The following is an 18768-nucleotide window of genomic DNA, read 5'->3' as shown; positions in this document are numbered from 1 at the left end:
ACACACACACACACACACACACACACACACACACACACACACACACATTAGTGTGGTTGAAAAGAGCTTTCTCAGAAGGGGAACTGTTCTGCATCTGTGCCACTCAATGAAGAGTGAGCACTTAGGATATAAAACAGACCCTTGGTCCTTTTGTCTTTCTGTCATTGTGCTGAACAGGGGGGCTTACTTCTTCCTTTGTTTACAATTTTCCTCTTTAATCCACTATCAGGTCCCATGGATTCCAATTCCAAAACAGATGACAAATCCATGCTTCTCCTCCCCACTCACTACTGTCACGTCTCTGAGTCACTACTGCTCTTTGCATACAACACTCTCATGGCTCGGAAGCTGGCTCCTTGAATCTTTCCTGGTTCCTTATACTCAACTATGTATCAGGCGGGGCATGTTGTTAGTGCTCAGGTCAGACCTCATCCCTCTTGTTATCAGAGGATCTACTCATACCTAGAATCAAATCCCTGATTCTTGCCTCTTGCCTGTTTTCTCATTTCTAGCCACATAGGCTTATTTGTGCAGTTTGAACATGAGTATCTTTTCCCTTGTGTGGTGTCCCCTTCCTACAGACTTGCCATTCATTCTTCCCTGGATGACTCTGACCTTGGATAGTCTAATTTTTGACTCATTTTATCACTTCTGTCACCTTGAGTCTACAGGCTTCAACCCCAAAGTCACCTTTGAGAGTCCTTTGGAACTCCCAAGTTAAATAGCCAGTCCAGTTACTTTTCTGCCCTGTGGTCCTTTTGTACTTTCATTGATACACTCAGCACACTAGAAACATCTGGGCTTCTTTACTTCCTGCCAGCCTGTCTCCCCTCACAGGCTCTGTAAAGGTGGGAGCTATGTGCATCATTCTTTTTTTTATAATTTATTTTTTTCTCAAATCGTAATTCATTCACACAGGGGTTATAAACACAGAAAGGCAGGATGTGGGGAAGGGAATGACAATGGAGTGTGGGTATTCAGGGGGAATACAGATATCTTCAGAACTGGGTATCGGCTGGGTAAAGGTTCAGGGGACAAGTCACTATGACTCTGCCTATGACTCACTTGTCCTTATCTAAGTTGGTATTGTCTGCCAAGGCTACCTATTTACAAGGTCTATGACTACTCAGGTTTGTAAATTTCCACAAAAGCTGCCTGTTGATATTAGCTTATAGCCATCTGTTTCAATGTTTTTCCACTGAGACCCAAGACTTGGTGTTAGTATACATGTATGACAGGCCTATTGCTGATTTTAGGCCTATGGATGATTTTAGGCCTATGGCTGATTTTAGGCCTTCAGTGGGTAAGCAGGGCTGCCCCTAACATCTCTCCCCTTCTCTAAGTATAGAAGGGCTGTGGCAATTCTAAACTTGAGAAGGCAGGGATAGAGGCCTGACCTCCAGTATTTGAAGGGGAACTTGTAATGGATCCAGTCCCCCTGTCGTTGTCCAGTGAGGCATGAGGGCCATACCCATCCCAATGTCTTTTTCCTGGAGAGGGGATACTTTTGACATCAACCCCTATGCAGTCAGGCTTGTCCCTCAGGGAACCCAGATAGATATTTTTATCTTTTATTTATATTCCCTTGCAGTGCTTAGCAGCCTAAGCAAGAATTCAGATCGCCTGACAGAGGGGGTTCTGGGTGGCCCCTCTCTGCTTGGTCTAGGGGCAGAAGTCCCCCCTTTTAGGTTGGGTGGAGGATGGGTTTTGGAAACACCCTGTATAAAGTAACAACCTCATCTTGAGTCTCGTGGTCCTCCATAGCTAGCTTATGATAATGTATCTGAGTAGGTTTTGCTACCAAATTATTTATCTGTTGTATCACAGATTTAGTCCGCCTATTTGAGGGCCAGGGACCAGCAGAAAAAAGCAAAAAGAACCCAAATAATGGTCCCAAGATGGGAGGAAATAGGGTTGACAACCTTGGAGAGGCTGAAAACCAATTCTTGTACCAGCATTCATCTGTCTCTTTCTCTCTCTGATTTTTCTTAGGGCCTTCACTACCTATTTCATACTCTCTTTAACTCTCCTTGTCTTGTCTGTGTAAAGGCAACCTTATTCTTTAAGGGCTGTACACAGTCAAGAGCTGTACACAGCCTTTTCTATTGTAACAGAGTAAATCAAGTCCAATAAGGATCTTTGCGATTTTCGGAGGTCTCTTCAGACAGCGAAACGAGGGATTTCTTCAGATTAGTGATGTCAATCTCTAGCTGTTTGATGCTCTTGTCAGTGGCCCTTCAAAGGTCTGAGTAGTAAGTTCGGAGGCCAGCATCTGGATTAGAACTTCTAACCGCAGACATCACGGGTGATTCATTTTTACCTGGGATGCTGCCTGAGTTCAAGCTCCTGGGAGTCCCTCTTTCTCTCGGTTTTCTGGGGTTGGGTACAGAGCTGCCGCCTGTGACCTGCTCTATGCTCGGGCCCAGACCCTATGTGCATCATTCTTACTGCTCTGTGGTCAGCATCCCTTACAGTGCCTGGCACACAACAGGGGCTTAAGACCCAGCCACTAAAGGAATCAATGCCTGCTATAGGACAGCTGACTGAGTACTTACTTGCTCAACCCAGGAGCGGAAATGTGGCCCATTTCCCTCTCTCTCTCCCCCCCCCGGTTTCCTTCGCTCTTTTTTTTTTTTCCTTCTTGCCTCCCTCCCTCCCCCCCCCCCCCCCCCCCTCCCCTCCCTTCTTTTCTTTTTTTTTTTTTTTTGGTTTTTCGAGACAGGGTTTCTCTGTATAGTCCTGGCTGTCCTGGAACTCGCTCTGTAGACCAGGCTGGCCTTGAACTCAGAAATCCGCCTGTCTCTGCCTCCCAAGTGCTGGGATTAAAGGCGTGCGCCACCACTGCCCGGCTCCATTTCTTGAGGCAAGCTAATACATGCCAATAAATGGAGAGGACTTTGGCCTGGGTGGCAAATGAGATTTTAGTCCTCCGCCTTTTAAATTAGTACTTATTAATTGTACAAAAATGGGTTTCATTGTGTTACTTTTCTTTGGGCAGGGACCGGTCCTTTTACTTTGTAGTCATGGAACTCACTATGTAGATCAGACTGGCCCTGAAGTCCCAAAGACCCACCTGTGTCTGCCTCCCAGTGCTGCCACTAAAGGTATGCCCCATTCCACCCAGCTTCATTGTGACATGTTCACATAGGAATATAATGTACTGTGATTGTATTCACTCTCGTTACCCTTTTCCGTTCCCTCCTGCAATGAATGAATTCTGAAGACAGTATCATAGCAGGTTGGCGGAATGCCAAAGTGACCCTGGAAGCCCTGGACATTGAATGGCTCCTCAGAGAAACAGAAAAGTGAATTTAGGATTGTTTCTCCAACTACAGCCAGATGAGCAGTCCTTTCAGGAATGCTGCTCTATCTACTTAACATCTCTTACTTCGAGGCAGGGTCAAACTTGTGTTCCTCCCACTTCAGCCCTCCCCCATGCTGGGGTGCCCTGCAGGTACCACCACATCCAGCTCTCCACTTAACCTCTCTACCAATAGGCATCTAGTATTTTTCTGTATCTCCATTCACTTTTAAAACTTCAATAGCTATTGTGATGTTATCTATTCTAAGAGGGCAACAAAAGTAAAACCATGGAAACAGACTTACTGTATGTATTACATTTTGGACATATATTAAGAGACGATTACAAAAAAAAGTCTTGGCATTCATCTCTCCTATAGAGGAGCACATGGCACCTGTGAGAACTAATCATACAGATGGTTCCTGGGGAGTTGCAATCCAGTCTGCAGCCATTGGGAATCTCCTATCCTTACCCACAAGGCTCCCTCAGGCCCCTGGGGTCCTCTGCTCTGTGCTCAGTTTCAAGGACACAGAGAGAAGAACAAGGCACATTTCTTGCCTTTTCAAAGCTCTTGGTACAGTAAGGAAGACATGTGTAAGATAACATTTGTGTAAGACAACACATCTGGGTAGGACATCCATGCAGCAGAGCTACCCAATACCTGTAGGTGTAGTGCTAAGGGCAGAAAGGGCACAGAAGGCCTCATAGTACGTGACATCTTGAAGGGGAAAATGTGGCAGGCATCAGATATAGTACTGAGTATAAAGACAGCCACAAGGTTTTTGTGGCCAGAAGTCAGGATGAAGGGCAGGGAGGACTGAGGTGGCTGTGATTTTGGCGGGAGGGGAGCTTGTATGTATGTCTAGAATGAGCACTCTAGTAGCTGACAGCTGTGAGGGTCTCCCTTTTAACTGGGGTCAATGGCAGTCCAACAGTTTTTTTTAAATTAAAAGAAAATTATTTATTACTGCTGAGTCATCTCTCCAGCCCTCTTCTGATGGGGCATCACTCTGGAGCCCAAGATGCCCTGGTCTACACTGAGTATAGAGATTGGCCTTGAATTTGCATAATCTTCTTGTCTTAGCCTCCTGAGTGCTGGGATGAGAGCCACCACACCTGGCTGGGTCCAAAGGAATTCTCTCCAGCTTTGGGCATGTTGCTGACATAGATGGCTGATTTAATTTTTAGCTGGTGATTGCCAACTGTATTGCTTGCTTCAGAATGTCAATCTTTTCTGTCTTCAAAAAGCCTTTCAATGACAATTCTGAAGAGCCACCAATTACCATTTATCTTCCTCTAAGGTGAATTAGAACCTGGGGTTGTGGATTAATCCCCCCAGGCTTCTGGCACTTCCCGGCTATCAGCACTTAAAACACATTACCCTGTGACTTAGGGTGCTCTGCTCAGCTTGCAAGGCACCGCTGCAGGCTCAAATGGAATCGAAGCAATTTCTAAAATAGCCTATGATTCATTTTTTCTCCCCTCCTGTGCCTAAATCTGCTGGCTCCTTGTGGAGGGATGGGCATAAGTAAGTGGAGAGGTGACATCACAGGAGTGGGCTGCGTGCCTGCCAGGCAGCCAATGAAGCCGGCCACAGCAGTTGTCGATCTTTTGGGCTGGGTGATCGCCTCCAGGCATTTGGGAGTCACTGCTCTTGGGCTCTTTTTGTCAATGTTCCTGCTCCACATTGCTTTTTCAGACAAAAATTCTGTGCTGGGAAACCAGGGATAATGGGAATAACAGAGGCAGGGAGGCTAATTCAGCTTTACATCTGTATAATGCTTTAGAGTTTCAAAATGATTTGCTCCACCCAAACACCAGTGGGAATGGAAGCTGAGAACTTCAGCTTGAACTAGAGACAAAGTCTTGTTGTTTTGTACAAAATGTTAATATCTGCTACTCATTTCAAGGCATATCTCAGTTTGGTCGTGCATGTCACTAGAAGGCCTGAGACTACGTTCACCATCTTGGTGCTTCCTAGAAGCTGGATTCAAGGGGACAGAAAGGTCTGGCAGGCACAGTCTCTTATCCGTGCTATCCTATGCAGCCAGCAAGTAGTGGCACTGCCAGCTCCTTTTGTACACCCTGTTTTACAATCCCAGCGGTCCCAAGACCTCTATTATAGCCAAAGGCATGGTCACAACTACGGAGCCCTGAAGATAGGGTGTGTCACGAACATCTGGAAGTCCCACCTACTACCAGAGTAGCTCAAAGGCCTATAAAGGAAAATCCACAATTCAGGTCCCATCAGTCAATGCTGTGGCTCTTGAAGGGAAGGGCCACTGAGCTATGAACAGCTGAGGAGTAGGGTGGAGGGATTCTTTTCTTGGAGGAGCCATAAAAATAGTTTCCAAGCAGTCTCATGTTTACTCTGTGATCTTCCAGCACCTGGTCCCAGCATGGCTTGCTGTCCCTGATGCTCTACAGTCAGGCTCAACATGAGAAGTCTACCTCCATCTAGCTTTCCTGCCTTGGTCTTGTCTAGCATCCTAGCCAGCAAACTGGATGCCAAAGAGGTAGCATAGTCTTGTTTGGTCCTCTCAATTTTAGATTATATTTCACTGTCACTGTTTTTGGGGGGTGGGGGGATGGAGCAAGCCACATATTCTCAGCAGTACTACAAGAGTGGCAGGTGTTCCTGCTGTTGTGTTCATAGCTGCTGCCACCACCGTCACCACCAAATGAAGTTACAGGATCCAGGGCAAGATCACAGATGTGGTCAGTATCATGAAAACGTCATCTTTGTAAACTAGGATGCTTATACTCAGGCAATTCTTTCTGACGGAGATCTTAATGGAGTATAAAAGTTACCACTTTGATGGCTGAATCAGTAAACTGTATGTGGCAAGAGACCGGCAGAATAAGCAGCTGCTGGTCACCACCTTCCAATGAGGCTTTCCAGAACTTGTTGTGCTTGCAGTGTGTGTGTGTGTGTGGGCATGCGCACACATGTGTGCATGCGCACACGTGTGAGAGAGTAGATTAAGGATCACCGCCTCAGTCTGTTTTAGAGGTGTGAATAAAAATCTTGGCTTGGGACGGCTTCCTCTCTGGTTGACTGATTTTTCAATTGATTTGTATTTATTAGCTAATGAAATTAAAGTTGTAAAAATGATAACAGAAACACAATAAATCTCTCCCACAACTGGCTGTTTCTGTGTCACTACGGTGCATTCCTCACTTTGATTACTTCAAAGTCTATTATTTTGTTCTCAATTATTCTGTTTTTCTGGCACTGGAGAAAATCAATTTGTTTTATTTTCTCTTATTCATGCACTCAATTATGCTCTTCGGGCACATTTAATCACTTTGATGTTTTCATTTTATGGCCCGTCTCTAGGCACTTCAGCTGCTTTGCTGCCAACAGGCAAGCAGGACTAATTTGCATGTCACAATAGACTTGAAATTCTAACTCAATTTAGAAATCTTTATGAAATCCCCCCTCCAAAATAATGCTTGGAGCTGCAAAGAGGCAGAAGGATGTGGGCAAACGAGGAGCCATGAAGATACTTTCCTTTCTCAAAAGGTTGTGACATTTTGGTGACTATGGTGTGGGAATGTCACCATCCAGGTAAAGTGGAGGTGTGTGTGTGTGTGTGTGTGTGGTGGGAGTCGAGCCTGCTTACTTTGCAATCAAATGACCCTCAGTGCTGCTGCTGGACTCTGCACAGCTCCCAACCTCAGATGGTTAAAGAGCCTCTGTGTAGCCCAAAGGTTGTCAACAGTTAGACATTCCAGAACCCTGAGAGGCTTACCTTATTTTCTCTAATAATTGCCTACCTTCCTTTTGCCTCTCAATCATTTTCGGACTAAGAGCTGAAGGAAGATGAGTGAGGTACCATTGCTTTAGGTATGGTTAGGAAAACAAACACAGAATGTTTAAACATATTGGGGCTGCTGGCTGCTCTTGAAAAATTTTTTCATTTGTTTTGTGCAATAATCAGCTTTGCCAGGCAGAAGAAAAAAGATGTGTATTTCCTCTTCTAAGTTTGAGTACTAAAACTATCCTCATCTTCCCTGCCCTCCCCCTTTCCCCTTATGTGGCCTTGTACAAAGCAATTAACCCTTGAACGCCTTGGTTTCCTCATCTATTAAATGGAACTAATAAATATTTCAGTTGTGCATCCTAAAAACTTCAATACTTCCAAGAGTTTTAGCGTATTTACACACAGAAACCTTTCTTATGTAAACTTATGTTTAAACAGTTTCATCATAAGCAACAATATCTGTGAAATTCAAAAGCTTCAAGCTGGCTCAGCAGGACAACCTGATTTTTATCTCCAGGACCCATAATGATGGGAAGAGAGAACTGAGTCCCCAAAGTTGTCCTTGAACTCCACAATGCACTGTGATATGTGTACACGTACACACACACACATACACTCACACACACACACACATTGAATAAAACATAATAAAAGTTTTTAACTTCAAAGCTTCATGTGACATCTGTACTTCTAATATACATTAAAACATATACAATAAGCAGTAAAACCATTTCTTCCATGGGTCTTTAACCATGTTTTGCCTTTCATCAGAATAGTCTTCACCTGGCTCTTGTAAAACTTCACTCACTTTATTAAAACTCTCAGATTCTCAAACATTATCTGCTCAGAAAGACTTTTACTGACTACTGTCTAAAATGGTGCTCTTTTGAATGAATCAGGAATCAGCACTAGGTATTTGTTTATTTGTTCACAGCATATCTGTTTCAGTAGACTACAAGTTCTCTGATGGGCAAAGTCTTTATTTTTCCTAGCCCACATCTCTAGTGCCTAGGGCAGCTTTTGGCACAGTTTAACACCTAATATATATTTACTGATGAATGAAAACTTGAAATAGGAAATTAGTGTAGCAATATCCTGCTCCTCTTTCACTTCTGTTGAATACCAAGTAGACCTACCCACTACTATATCAGTAGAGATTCTGTGGGGAGCAGTTAAAAAAAAAAGATCCACTATAAAGTCAAATGGGGTGGTGCAGGTCTGTCTGTAACCCTGAGCACTGAAGAGGCAGAGGTAGAAAGGTTGTGAGTTAGGGGCCAGCCTGGGCTACACAGGGAGGCTCTGTTTAAAAAAATGTGCCACTTCCATCCCTGCCAAGGTGTAGTATCAATGAAGGTCTAATGGGAACATGAGTTTGTACTCCTGCCAAGCAGCAATGAGGTGCTTCCCCTTTGTTCTCAAATTATTGATGCTGGCCCCTTATGGAACCCAGATGTTGATTGACTTTTTTAGGAAACCAGACCTAAACATATTTCAGTAGAAGCTATGCCATGGTGGCACAGGTCTGTAATCCTAGCACTGGTGTAGGCTGAGGCAGGGATTGTAAAATTAAGGCCTGCTTGGGCTACATAGGAAGGTCAAGATTAGTTTGGGCAATTTAACATGACCTGTGATGGTTATTCTTGGTTGTCGACTTGACTATACCTGGAATTAACTAAAAATCAAATGACTGAACACACCTGTGAGTAATATAGTTTTTTAATTAAATCATTTGAAATGAGAAGATCCATTCTAATATGGATCTTTTGAGGTAGGAAGATACACTTTTAATCTGGACGACATTTATATAGATAAATGATACAGAAGACAGATGCTTGCTCTCTCTTTGCCTGGTTGGACTGAACTGTTAGATTCTTTGACTTTCCATTGGTAGACAGCCATGGTTGTACTAGTTGGACCACAGCCTCTAAGTCATTCTAATAAATCTCCTTTATATACATATGTATATACATTAATATATATTTATATAAGGCATATTATTTAATTATGTTTAATATACACATATATTCATTCTATAAGTTCTGTTCTTCTAGAGAACTCTGACTAATAGAAATCCTATCTTAAAAAAACGAGTGAAAAGAAAGTCTGGTGGCGATCAACTGCATAATGTGAAGCCTTAGCTTCAGCCACATAAAATAATTAATAGCCTCTTCTTAATTTTTAGAAGGTTTTCTCTTGCTTCTTTTAACATTTACCTATACACTGTGTGTGTGTGTGTGTGTGTGTGTATGTATGTGTGTGTGTGTGTGTGTGTAGGCCAGAGGACAACTTTTGGGAGTCAGCAGTCTCCTTTCACAATGTGGGCCTGGGGAATTGAACTCAAATCATTGGTTTGGTGGCAAATGTCTTAAATGTCTTTACTGCAAAGCCATGTTGATGGCTATCCCCCCCGACCCCCATCTGCCTTTTTTCTTTCTTTCTTTTTTTTTGATTTTTTGAGTTTTTCTTTTTTAAATACTGAGAATTTCACCAAGCTATCCAGGCATGCCTCAAACTGAGAATCCTTCTGCTTCAGTATCTGGGATCACAAGGGTGAGCCCCCATGGTTGGCTCACATTGTCTTTCTTTCTTTTTTTTCCTTCTGATTCAAGTGACTGAATGGAGCTATATTTTTTTTTTACTTTAATTTTGTTTCCACATGTTAGTATAGAGAATATAATTAATTTTAAGTGTTTTTAATGACCGTGTTGAATATTTTTTCTGTTAATTTCTGCAGTGGTACTTGTTATTGCAACTAGGCTTCATGCGTGCTGGACAGGCACTCTGGTATGGAGTTTTATTCCTAGCTCCTGAACTAACTTTTTAGTTCTAGCTATTTTTTCCTTTAAATTTTTGACATGAACCATCATTCATAACAAAGTAGAGGCAATTTATATATATATACACCACACACACACACACACACACACGCATACATATATTTATATATATTTTTAAAAAAATTTCCTTTTCTTGCCTTATTGTACTGACTAGGAATACCAGTACTAACTTGAATAAGAGTGGCAAGATTAGACATCCTTGCCTTGCTCTAGAACTTAGAAGGGAAAACACCCTATTTCATCATTCAGTATCACATATATGTGTGTGTGTGTGTGTGTTTTGTTTGTTTTTGTTTTCTTAAACATTTTCTCCTGTCAAATTGAGGCAGGGAAATACAAAGAAATAATGCCTGTAATCGAAGCACCAATGAGAGGCAAGAGGACTACCACAAATTCCAGGTCAGTCTAAACTACGTGGAGAGTTCTGGGACAGCCAAGACTATATTGCAAGACCCTGTTTTGGGCTGGAGAGAAGGCTCAGTGTGTAAAAGCACTTACAACACACTCATGAGAACTCCAATCCAGATCCCCGGAATCTGCATAGTACACATCTGTAATCCCGGGGCTCCTACTGTGAGATGGGAAGCCGAGACAGAATCCCTGGAAACTCAAGGGCCAGCTAGACTGGCATATATGGCAGTGAACACCAGAGACCCTCTCTTAAACAAGTAGGAAGGCTAGGACTACTGAAAGTGTCCCCTGACCTCCATATATATGCTGTCGCACATGTGCCTGTAGTTATACACATGACCATGTACAAAAGTCTCTGTCTATGTGTGTGTATGAGAGAGACAGAAAGCACTTTCCTTAAAGAGCACAAACAACAACAGTAGCAATAACAAACTTTTTCTTTTCTATTTTCTGTAAGAGATAATAGAGAATTGGTGCTAATTCTATATTTCAGTAGAATTAGGATGCTCCAGTGAAGCTATGTGGGCCTTGAGTTTTCTTTTGCAAGAGGCTTGTAATTTCTATGTTGATGCTATTATAATTAGAAAAGACATTCTATATAATCTCAGTTATTTTCAATTGGTTCAGATTAGTTTTATGGATAAGAGTATGGTCCTATCTTGGTACATGTTCCTTTAATACTTAAAAAAAAAATGTGTATTCTACTGTTGTTTAGCGTAACCCATAAATGTCAGTTTGAGCCTATTAATGGATAGTGCTGTTGAGGTCTTCTATATGCTGGCTCTTTTCTGCCTGCTAAACTGGTTGATGAGAAGGGAATGCTGAAGTCTCTAACTCTAATCATGGATTTTCTTTTCTGAAATGTGGATTGAACCAAGACCTTACACGGGCTAGGCAAGCACTTGGCTGCTGGGCTACCTTCCCAGCCTTAATGATAGATTTTTCTATTTCCCTGTACAACCATATCAGTTTTTCTTCATGTATTTTGAGACACTGATGTCTGAGGCCTACACGTTTTTTTGGATTGCCGTATCTTGCTAGATTGATACTTTTATTATATGTTATAAAATGTTAATGAAGAAAATAAAAATCTAGTTGTGTATGGTGGCTCAGGCCTGTAATCCCAGGTATGTGAGAGACTGAGGCAGGAGGATTGAAGCTCAGACCTGTTTGGACAACCTAGCAAGACTCTGTCTCAAAATAAAAGTGAAAATGACTGCACATGTAGCTCGGTGGTATAGTGGTTTCTCTAGCACACATAAAGCCCTAGGTCCAATCTTCGGCACACTAAAATTAACAACAACAACAACAATAACAGCATTTACATCTAAAAGTTGGATATTATCATATTTATAGGCTGGAAAACTCAGCAGAGTAAAGATATCAATTATATCCAAAAGAAGTATAGGCTTAACACAAGTCCTTTCTAAATTACATCAAAATTACTTTATAGAACTAGACAAGGCTATTCTGATGTTCATATGGAAAGACAAAGCACCAGTTCAGCTTAATTTTGTTTTACATGTATTTATCTGTGCATATTCATATGTATGTTTGTGTATGTGTAGGTCAGAGAATTACTTGAGAAGTCGGCCCTCCCTTTTTACCATGTGACCACATGGGTCACAGGGATTGAACTCGGGTCATCAGGCTTAGTGGCAAGAATCTTAACCTACTGAAACATTTGACCGGCCCTAACGAACTTCTTTTTTTGAGACAGGGTCATTCTGTAGCACATGCTGGCACTGTATTGTCAATACTCCTGCCTCAGCCTTGTGAGTGCTGGGATTGCAGCAGTACAGCACAACAGCCAGCCTTTACAGCAAACTATGAGGAACCATTCTCATCCTAGGATTTCTTATATAGCCATGGTACTAATGACCACAAAGGAACAGATTTATAGATCAGTGCAGCAGAAGACAAAACCTAGAGAGACACCTTAGAATGGGTGGGCATTTGGAAAAGGAAACATTTGGATTCTCTGCCCTTTTGCAGGCAGACAAAAGAGGGTTTACATTTTCAACAAAGGACCATCTGAATTTCAAGATAAATGGAATACCCTAGAATTCCTAAGGTATCTAGAGAAAACGGCATTTGAAACTTTTAAAATACTCACCCCAAATCCATTTTTGAAATGGTCTGTAGGTCTGGTGGCCATATTTTCTAATGTATAATTGGAAAATAAGATCTTAAACTAGGATTCAAGTTTTGGCCTTTTGGATAGGCTCTAAAACAGTACAGCTCCATCCCTAGTTCTTACCATCTTTTTCTTTAAACAGAAAAACACACATTGCTTTTTTCTGTCTGTGAAGCAATATATAATCATGCTAGAAACTTTAAAAACTATATAAAAAAGAGGAATTACTCATAATTTTAATCTAGATGACAACTGTTAAAAGTACTTTGGCAAAGTATCAATGACGATAGATGGATATGGTGGCACTTGCCTACAATCCTAGCACTGGAGAGGCTGAGGCAGGACGATCATGAGTTTGAGATCAGCCTGGGCTACACAATGAAACCCTGCCTCAAACAACGTGTATCACTGAAGAGAACTACTGTTATCATTTCTTTTGAATGTTTTTCAGTGCATAGCCACATACTCACACATTTATACAATTGAGAGTCGATGGTATTAAACTATTTTGGTGTTGGTTTTTTTTTTTTTACTTAACATTAATACTTATCTCACCCAAGTATTTCCAAAAATCTTCTTTGTAGTTGGCTGCAACAAATTTTTCCATATAAGAATACTAGATGGAATTAGCGTTATGTCTCAAATTCAGTATATCAAAACAGAATATGTTATGAACAGAATAAGGTATTTTAAGCATGGGTGTGTAAAGCTAGGCCCCCTCCACTGGTAGCTTCCCAGTCCTGCTTTGTGCCCACTTAGGAAACCCCAGAGTGACCTTCCTTCTTCCCTTATCCTTGATTCTCTATAAATGACCTACCCTCAAGGCCTGCCGACATTCTTTCCACACTATTTCTCAGCTCTAGCCCAGGTCCATCCAGGTCCACTTTTAGACTACACTGTCACGAACCATCCCAAACATCACTCTATCATGTCATTCCTCATGCTAGACTAGAATGGCTTCCACATTTTTCATCTGTGATCTGGTCTATTCAACTTGAAATTCAGTCCAGTCAGCCAGCTTTGTCCTCATGCTTCCGAGATTCCCTTGCTGACCGTCACATCTGTACTCTGCTCTATTCAGATCCTCTGGCCTTCAGAAAGGAATCTCCCTCAAGCGTTACTCTCAGCTGCTTCTATGCAGGGCCAGCCACCGCCATATCCTCATCCATCCATGGGGTCTCACCTCAATTATTCCCTAGAAGCAGAGGTCATGCCTTCAGCCACTCTTAGTGCTCATGACAGCAAACACATCAGAGGTTCACAAACAACTTAATTGAGTTGATATTTAACGAGAAGACAGGACCATACCTCTTAAAACGTAACTGATTCAGAATGCATTTTTGGGAGCAAAATGAATGAAGGGTAGGAATGGATTACAAAGAGTGATGGGGTAAAAACAGTGATGGGGTGAGAGATGATTTGTAGGCACAGGCAAGGCAGTGCTACCATATCATGATATATTAAATTTAAGCTGCTAATTTATCATAACTTTGGGGGACAGCCCCCAAATGTGTTTTAGAATTTGCAAAAATTTTAGCATGCCATCTTGGTAACTTATTTGGCAGCAATAACCACAATAAACCTTTCCATTTCTTATGCTGTTAGTGAAACAAAGATAGGCGTCTGATTAGTAGGAAAGTGCAAGCAGGTGGCCGGCTCCTGGAGTTTGCTGGGGGATGGGGGAGGGATGCCGAGAGGGCAGAGAACAGGAAGGGGAGATAAGGGAGAGAAGTCACAGAGATCTTTACTTAAAGCCAAGCAAACTGGTTCGGGATTTCCACCACAATCCTGCTCCAAGAAACCAGAAAGCAAATGGTCGGTTTGTCCTTGGGATCAACCCTGCTTCCTAACCCCTTTTTATGCTTCTCAGACAGTAAGAAGAGATGTTGGGGTAAGCCTCAAATCTTTGGGGTAGTGTCTCTTCATGCAGAACTGCTTTGAGCTTAGGGCTCCAGCAGCCCTTGAAGTCTGAGCCCCACTGCCAACCCATAGAATGATACTACCTTTAGACTTCAAGCTGCAATTGGGGGGGGTGCTTCCTTCCCCATCCCCCACACAATAGTTCTCTCAAGAATATTAGCAGCAGATGTGCAAAGGGTCTCAGCACGGGGCTGTAGAACTTGTAAACAGCAGGCTGGAGCTGGTGGCCATAGCACACTGGAAGTGGCAGGAGCTGTGGGGCTAGCCCCTTGTTCCCCTGTCCTCCTCTTAGCTCAGAACAGAGTTCAAAGCTCCAGATTTCAGCTGGGTGGGAGCTGATAGAGCACTAAAAGGCATGGCTGGGAGGGGGGCCGGACTTTAGGAGTTGCTCATGGACATTTTCCTCTTGTTTCCAGGGATTTCCAGGATTTCAGGTGCTTTGGATCAGCTGCATGGAAGGAGCAGAGTGTGCAGTGTGGGGGTAAGATGGGTTTCCTGGGGGTGGGGCTGTGGGCTAAAGCACATAGAAGTGGTGAGGAGATTTGACAGGCAATGCTTGCTTGCTAAGGCGAGGCAGGGAACGAAAAAGGCCAAAGAGCCTGACTACAAAGTTCCCACTGAGACAGACCTGGGTTCAGATGTCTGCGCTACCCCCCACAGAAAGCTGTGAATCACACTGGAAGTGGTTAGTAAGTAACTGCTGAATGAAGGAAGAGGACTTTCTAAGTCACTTATTCTCTCTGAGCCTTAGTTTCTTCGTCTAGAAGAGACATAGTAGCTATTCTTTTTTCCCAGTGCTTTCTCTCCCCATGATAACATCAGCCTATTGGTCCCTCCTTACCCTGCCCTGTACCCGCTGCTGTACTGTCAGCTTTCTTCACAAGGACTGGAAAGGCAGGTGTACCCCCTAGGGCCTCCTCCTTCCCTCTTGCACTCTTTCTCTCCCCTTCTTTCTCCTTTTCTCTTGATCCCATGGACTTCTTTCTGTATCTCAAGGCAAGCTTGGAGTATAGTTCTGGGAACCCTTAAGCATGTGTTGAAATCTCCAGTGTTAGTTCCACCACACAGTCACAACTGCACAGTGCACCCTCCCCTCCTTTCAGAGGGTTAGGTCTGGCTGAAACATGAAGCACGGAGCCCCAGGTGGCCCCTACTTGCTTTAAGTGCCATAGGTACTGCAGAGCAGCAAATCTCCTACCTCTACCCCATTTCCCTATACAGAGCTAGCTGGGCTCCTTTGGGGATTGATCACATCAGCACTGTTCCAAGTCTGGAAGGTTCACTATGAGCTAATTCCTCTGGAGTATGTTAACCAGAGGAAAGGCAAACAACTCCACGCATGTGGGGATGGGGCAAGGATGACTTCACGTTAGTAGTCATGAGCTGTGTTCAGTCATGCACTCTGAAATGTGGACTTACTTGGAGGCAATGAAGTGTACACTTAGGGTAGCTCACTGGGACAAGAAGGACAAATTGTGAAAAGAAAATAGATCTTTTCTGTGTCTAAAGTGAGTAGCTTTAGTTAAGTCTCTGTGGGTTTTTTGGTTTTGTTTTGTTTTTCTATTTTATGTACGTCAGTGTTTTGCCTGACTGTATGTATGTCTGTGTGAGGACATTGGATTCTCTGGAACAGGAGTTACAGACAGTTGTGAGCTGCCATGTGGGTGCTGGGAATTGAACATCACTCCAGCCTGACTTTCTGTGTTTTAAATTTTGTCTTTTTTTTTTTAAAAGACTGATGGGCAGAAAAGATGGGTTAGGTGCAATTTGCATTTGCCTTTAGTTGTCCTGGGGCATGTACAATGCATGCATCACATCTTCTGGGGTTTCATTTCCAATAGGCTAAAATTTCATTATTTATGTTTCTAAGGGATTTAGTGAGAAAACAGAAATGGACAAAAACAACAACAACAAAGCAAAACCTAAAACAGAAACAAAAACTCAAAACCCCAAGGCTGAACAAATTCAACTGGAAAGGCATACTGGGGATAAACTCCCTTGCACAGGGGCCAGTCCATCTATCCTCTCCGTGCCCCTTCACCTTCCCTAAACAACCTGTGACCCGGCCCTGCTCTAGGTTTTGATGGGATGGGGACGCACAGTAAGGAGCAGCCAGTGTCATGGAGGTTTTTATATACAAGAACAAATGACAGTCTTGAAGACTGGTTAAGGACATCTTTCAGAATACAGAAAACTCAAAAGGCCTTTCCACACTGATCATTGTCATGGCAACACACTATCTGATGGCAGCCTGCGTCACTAGGCTGAGGGGCACAGAATCAGTATAGCAGGTTAGCTTGGCCATTTTGAGCAGCTTTTGGACTTCTTTTCTAGCCTCCATTCTTCTAGGCTGAGCTGAGTTTTCTTTTCAGTTTCCGACTCAGGTGCTTTGTTAATTTGCTTGGCTAGGGGCACAAAGACTCTGTAACAGAGACAGTTAATGGAAAATCCGAACATTTCTCCTAGTCTCTACTCACTGTCCTTGCCGCCCACCCTCCTGGCTCCTTGTCACCTATTCTTATTGACTTCGCTTCCCTTTGTCTCCGTATCAGTCCCTTCCTCTACTCAGCAGTCCCCACCCAACACAGTGACTCATCAGCCAACCTAAGCTCTCACCAGCTCCTTCTCATTCCCCCCGGTGCTCTGATTGCCTGTATAATGTCTGGAATCTGAGGGCTGGAAGGAATCTTCTCCCCAGGCGGGAGCTCTGCTAGTTAAGTGACCTTCTACTCCTCACCTTCCATCTCTAGTGACAATCCTCATTCTCTTCTGGGCACCCTGTTCCACTTCAAATAGTTCTAATTGTTATAAATTCCTCCTAGTGAATGAAAATCAGTTCTTTTATGATACCTGTCCATGAGTTCACCCTTGTGCCCTATATCCACATAGACCTTGTCCTGCTGCTCTCTGACAGCCTCCCTCCCCACCCCACCCCTGCCTGAGTTTTCTCTTCTCCAGAAAGCCCCAGCTCTTCTAGTCAGACCTCTTGGAGCTTGGGCTCCAGTGCTTTCCCCAGACTGGCTGACCTCCTGCAACATGTTCCTATTTGTCTAGAGCCCTTTTAAAGTGAGGTCGATACTGCATTAGCATCTCTGGAGGCCACCTTGACCCGGTGACTCATACTGAACTCCGTGTCAAATACCGTCTCTAATTCTCTTGTAGACGAAATGCTGTTAAGCCACATCTCATTTTGCTTTGCACAAAGTCTCTTTTGAGAATCTAGTTCCTGCTCAGATGTTTTCTCCATGCTGAAACTCATTGTGTTACTATCCGAATAGTGCTTCCATCTGTTAATACACAAAGTATTACAAAAAGTTTGACTGCCATGTCTTCTGGGGTGTTCTCGTTTTGTTTTAACTAACCTTTGGCACTGCCTTTTACCTTGAGTTACTGTACTTGCTCCTCCCTCAGCTCTCTTCCAGCTCATCTCTCTGCAACACCTCCATCTCAGCTTCTCCTCTTTGCCATTTCATTTCCCCAAGAGCAAATGGCGCCACTGTCTGGAGTCATGGGCCTGGGAATGTGTGCCGAGAGGCAAGGGCATTCACGCACGTGCAGACATGAGGTATGAGACTGCAGAGGTGTGTGTCTGCTGTCTGCTTTTAGTGCTTTGGGCGCCACCAGAATTTAGAGCCTGGGAGGGAAAATGGCAAGGTAGGAGAAGGAGTGATAAGCGCGAACCAGTGAAACTGGTTTACAATCAATCTCAGGGAAAATAGGGACTGTGTTCTGGAGCAGAGAGGAGCAGAGGGAAGACAGGGGGAAGGGTGCATGCAAGTCTTCAGTGTTTGTCCAGGTTGCAGCACAGCAAGAAGGGCCAGCAACAAAAGGATTATGAAGTTCTTAAGATTTGAGACAGGAAGAAGACTTGTTAGAAAGTGAGGACTTGTGGAGTGAGAAGCTACTAGGAGGCCAGAGGAAGGTGATTTGAAACTTGAGGGGCAGAAGAAGCTTTGGGTTACAGGACCTTACTTGGGGCAATTAGCTGTGAGTGTAACTGAGGTCTGAGGCTCGTTAGCATAGAAAACCTTCTCAGGTCAAAGGAGCCCCAGAAGCATGACCCTTACCAAGGGCTTTGCTGTTGTCATTGAGCTCACTATATTACCGAGCATAGCTTTTGGCAAAGACCCTCAAAACACTGTGTATCCCCTTAGATGAGCCCCAGCATTGAGCAGGCCTCTTTTCACACAGGATTACACTCCAGGGAAGGAGTCAAAAGTGGGTATTGGCACTGTCTGTGTCATTTTATGAATAAACAAGAGAACTTCACTCTTTGGGGCTGGCAATATGATATCTTTGGCCTCTTAACTCTGCAAATAGGATCCAAGCACGTGTGTACATGCATACACACACACACACACACACACACACACACACACACACACACACACACAC

At 43.4% G+C, this 18768-nt stretch overlaps 1 protein-coding gene across 1 annotated transcript in view; it reads right to left on the bottom strand.

Moving 5' to 3' along the window:
- The window catches only part of Hdac8 (histone deacetylase 8), a 208540-nt gene that overhangs the window by 5369 nt on the left and 184403 nt on the right, over positions 1-18768 (bottom strand). The window lies entirely within an intron of this gene.

The sequence above is a fragment of the Grammomys surdaster genome, unplaced genomic scaffold (genome assembly GCF_004785775.1).
Source record: "Grammomys surdaster isolate TR1022 unplaced genomic scaffold, NIH_TR_1.0 260, whole genome shotgun sequence".
Lineage (NCBI taxonomy): Eukaryota > Metazoa > Chordata > Mammalia > Rodentia > Muridae > Grammomys > Grammomys surdaster.
Note: the sequence above shows the minus strand (reverse complement) of the source record. Positions and strands in the feature narration are given on the sequence as shown.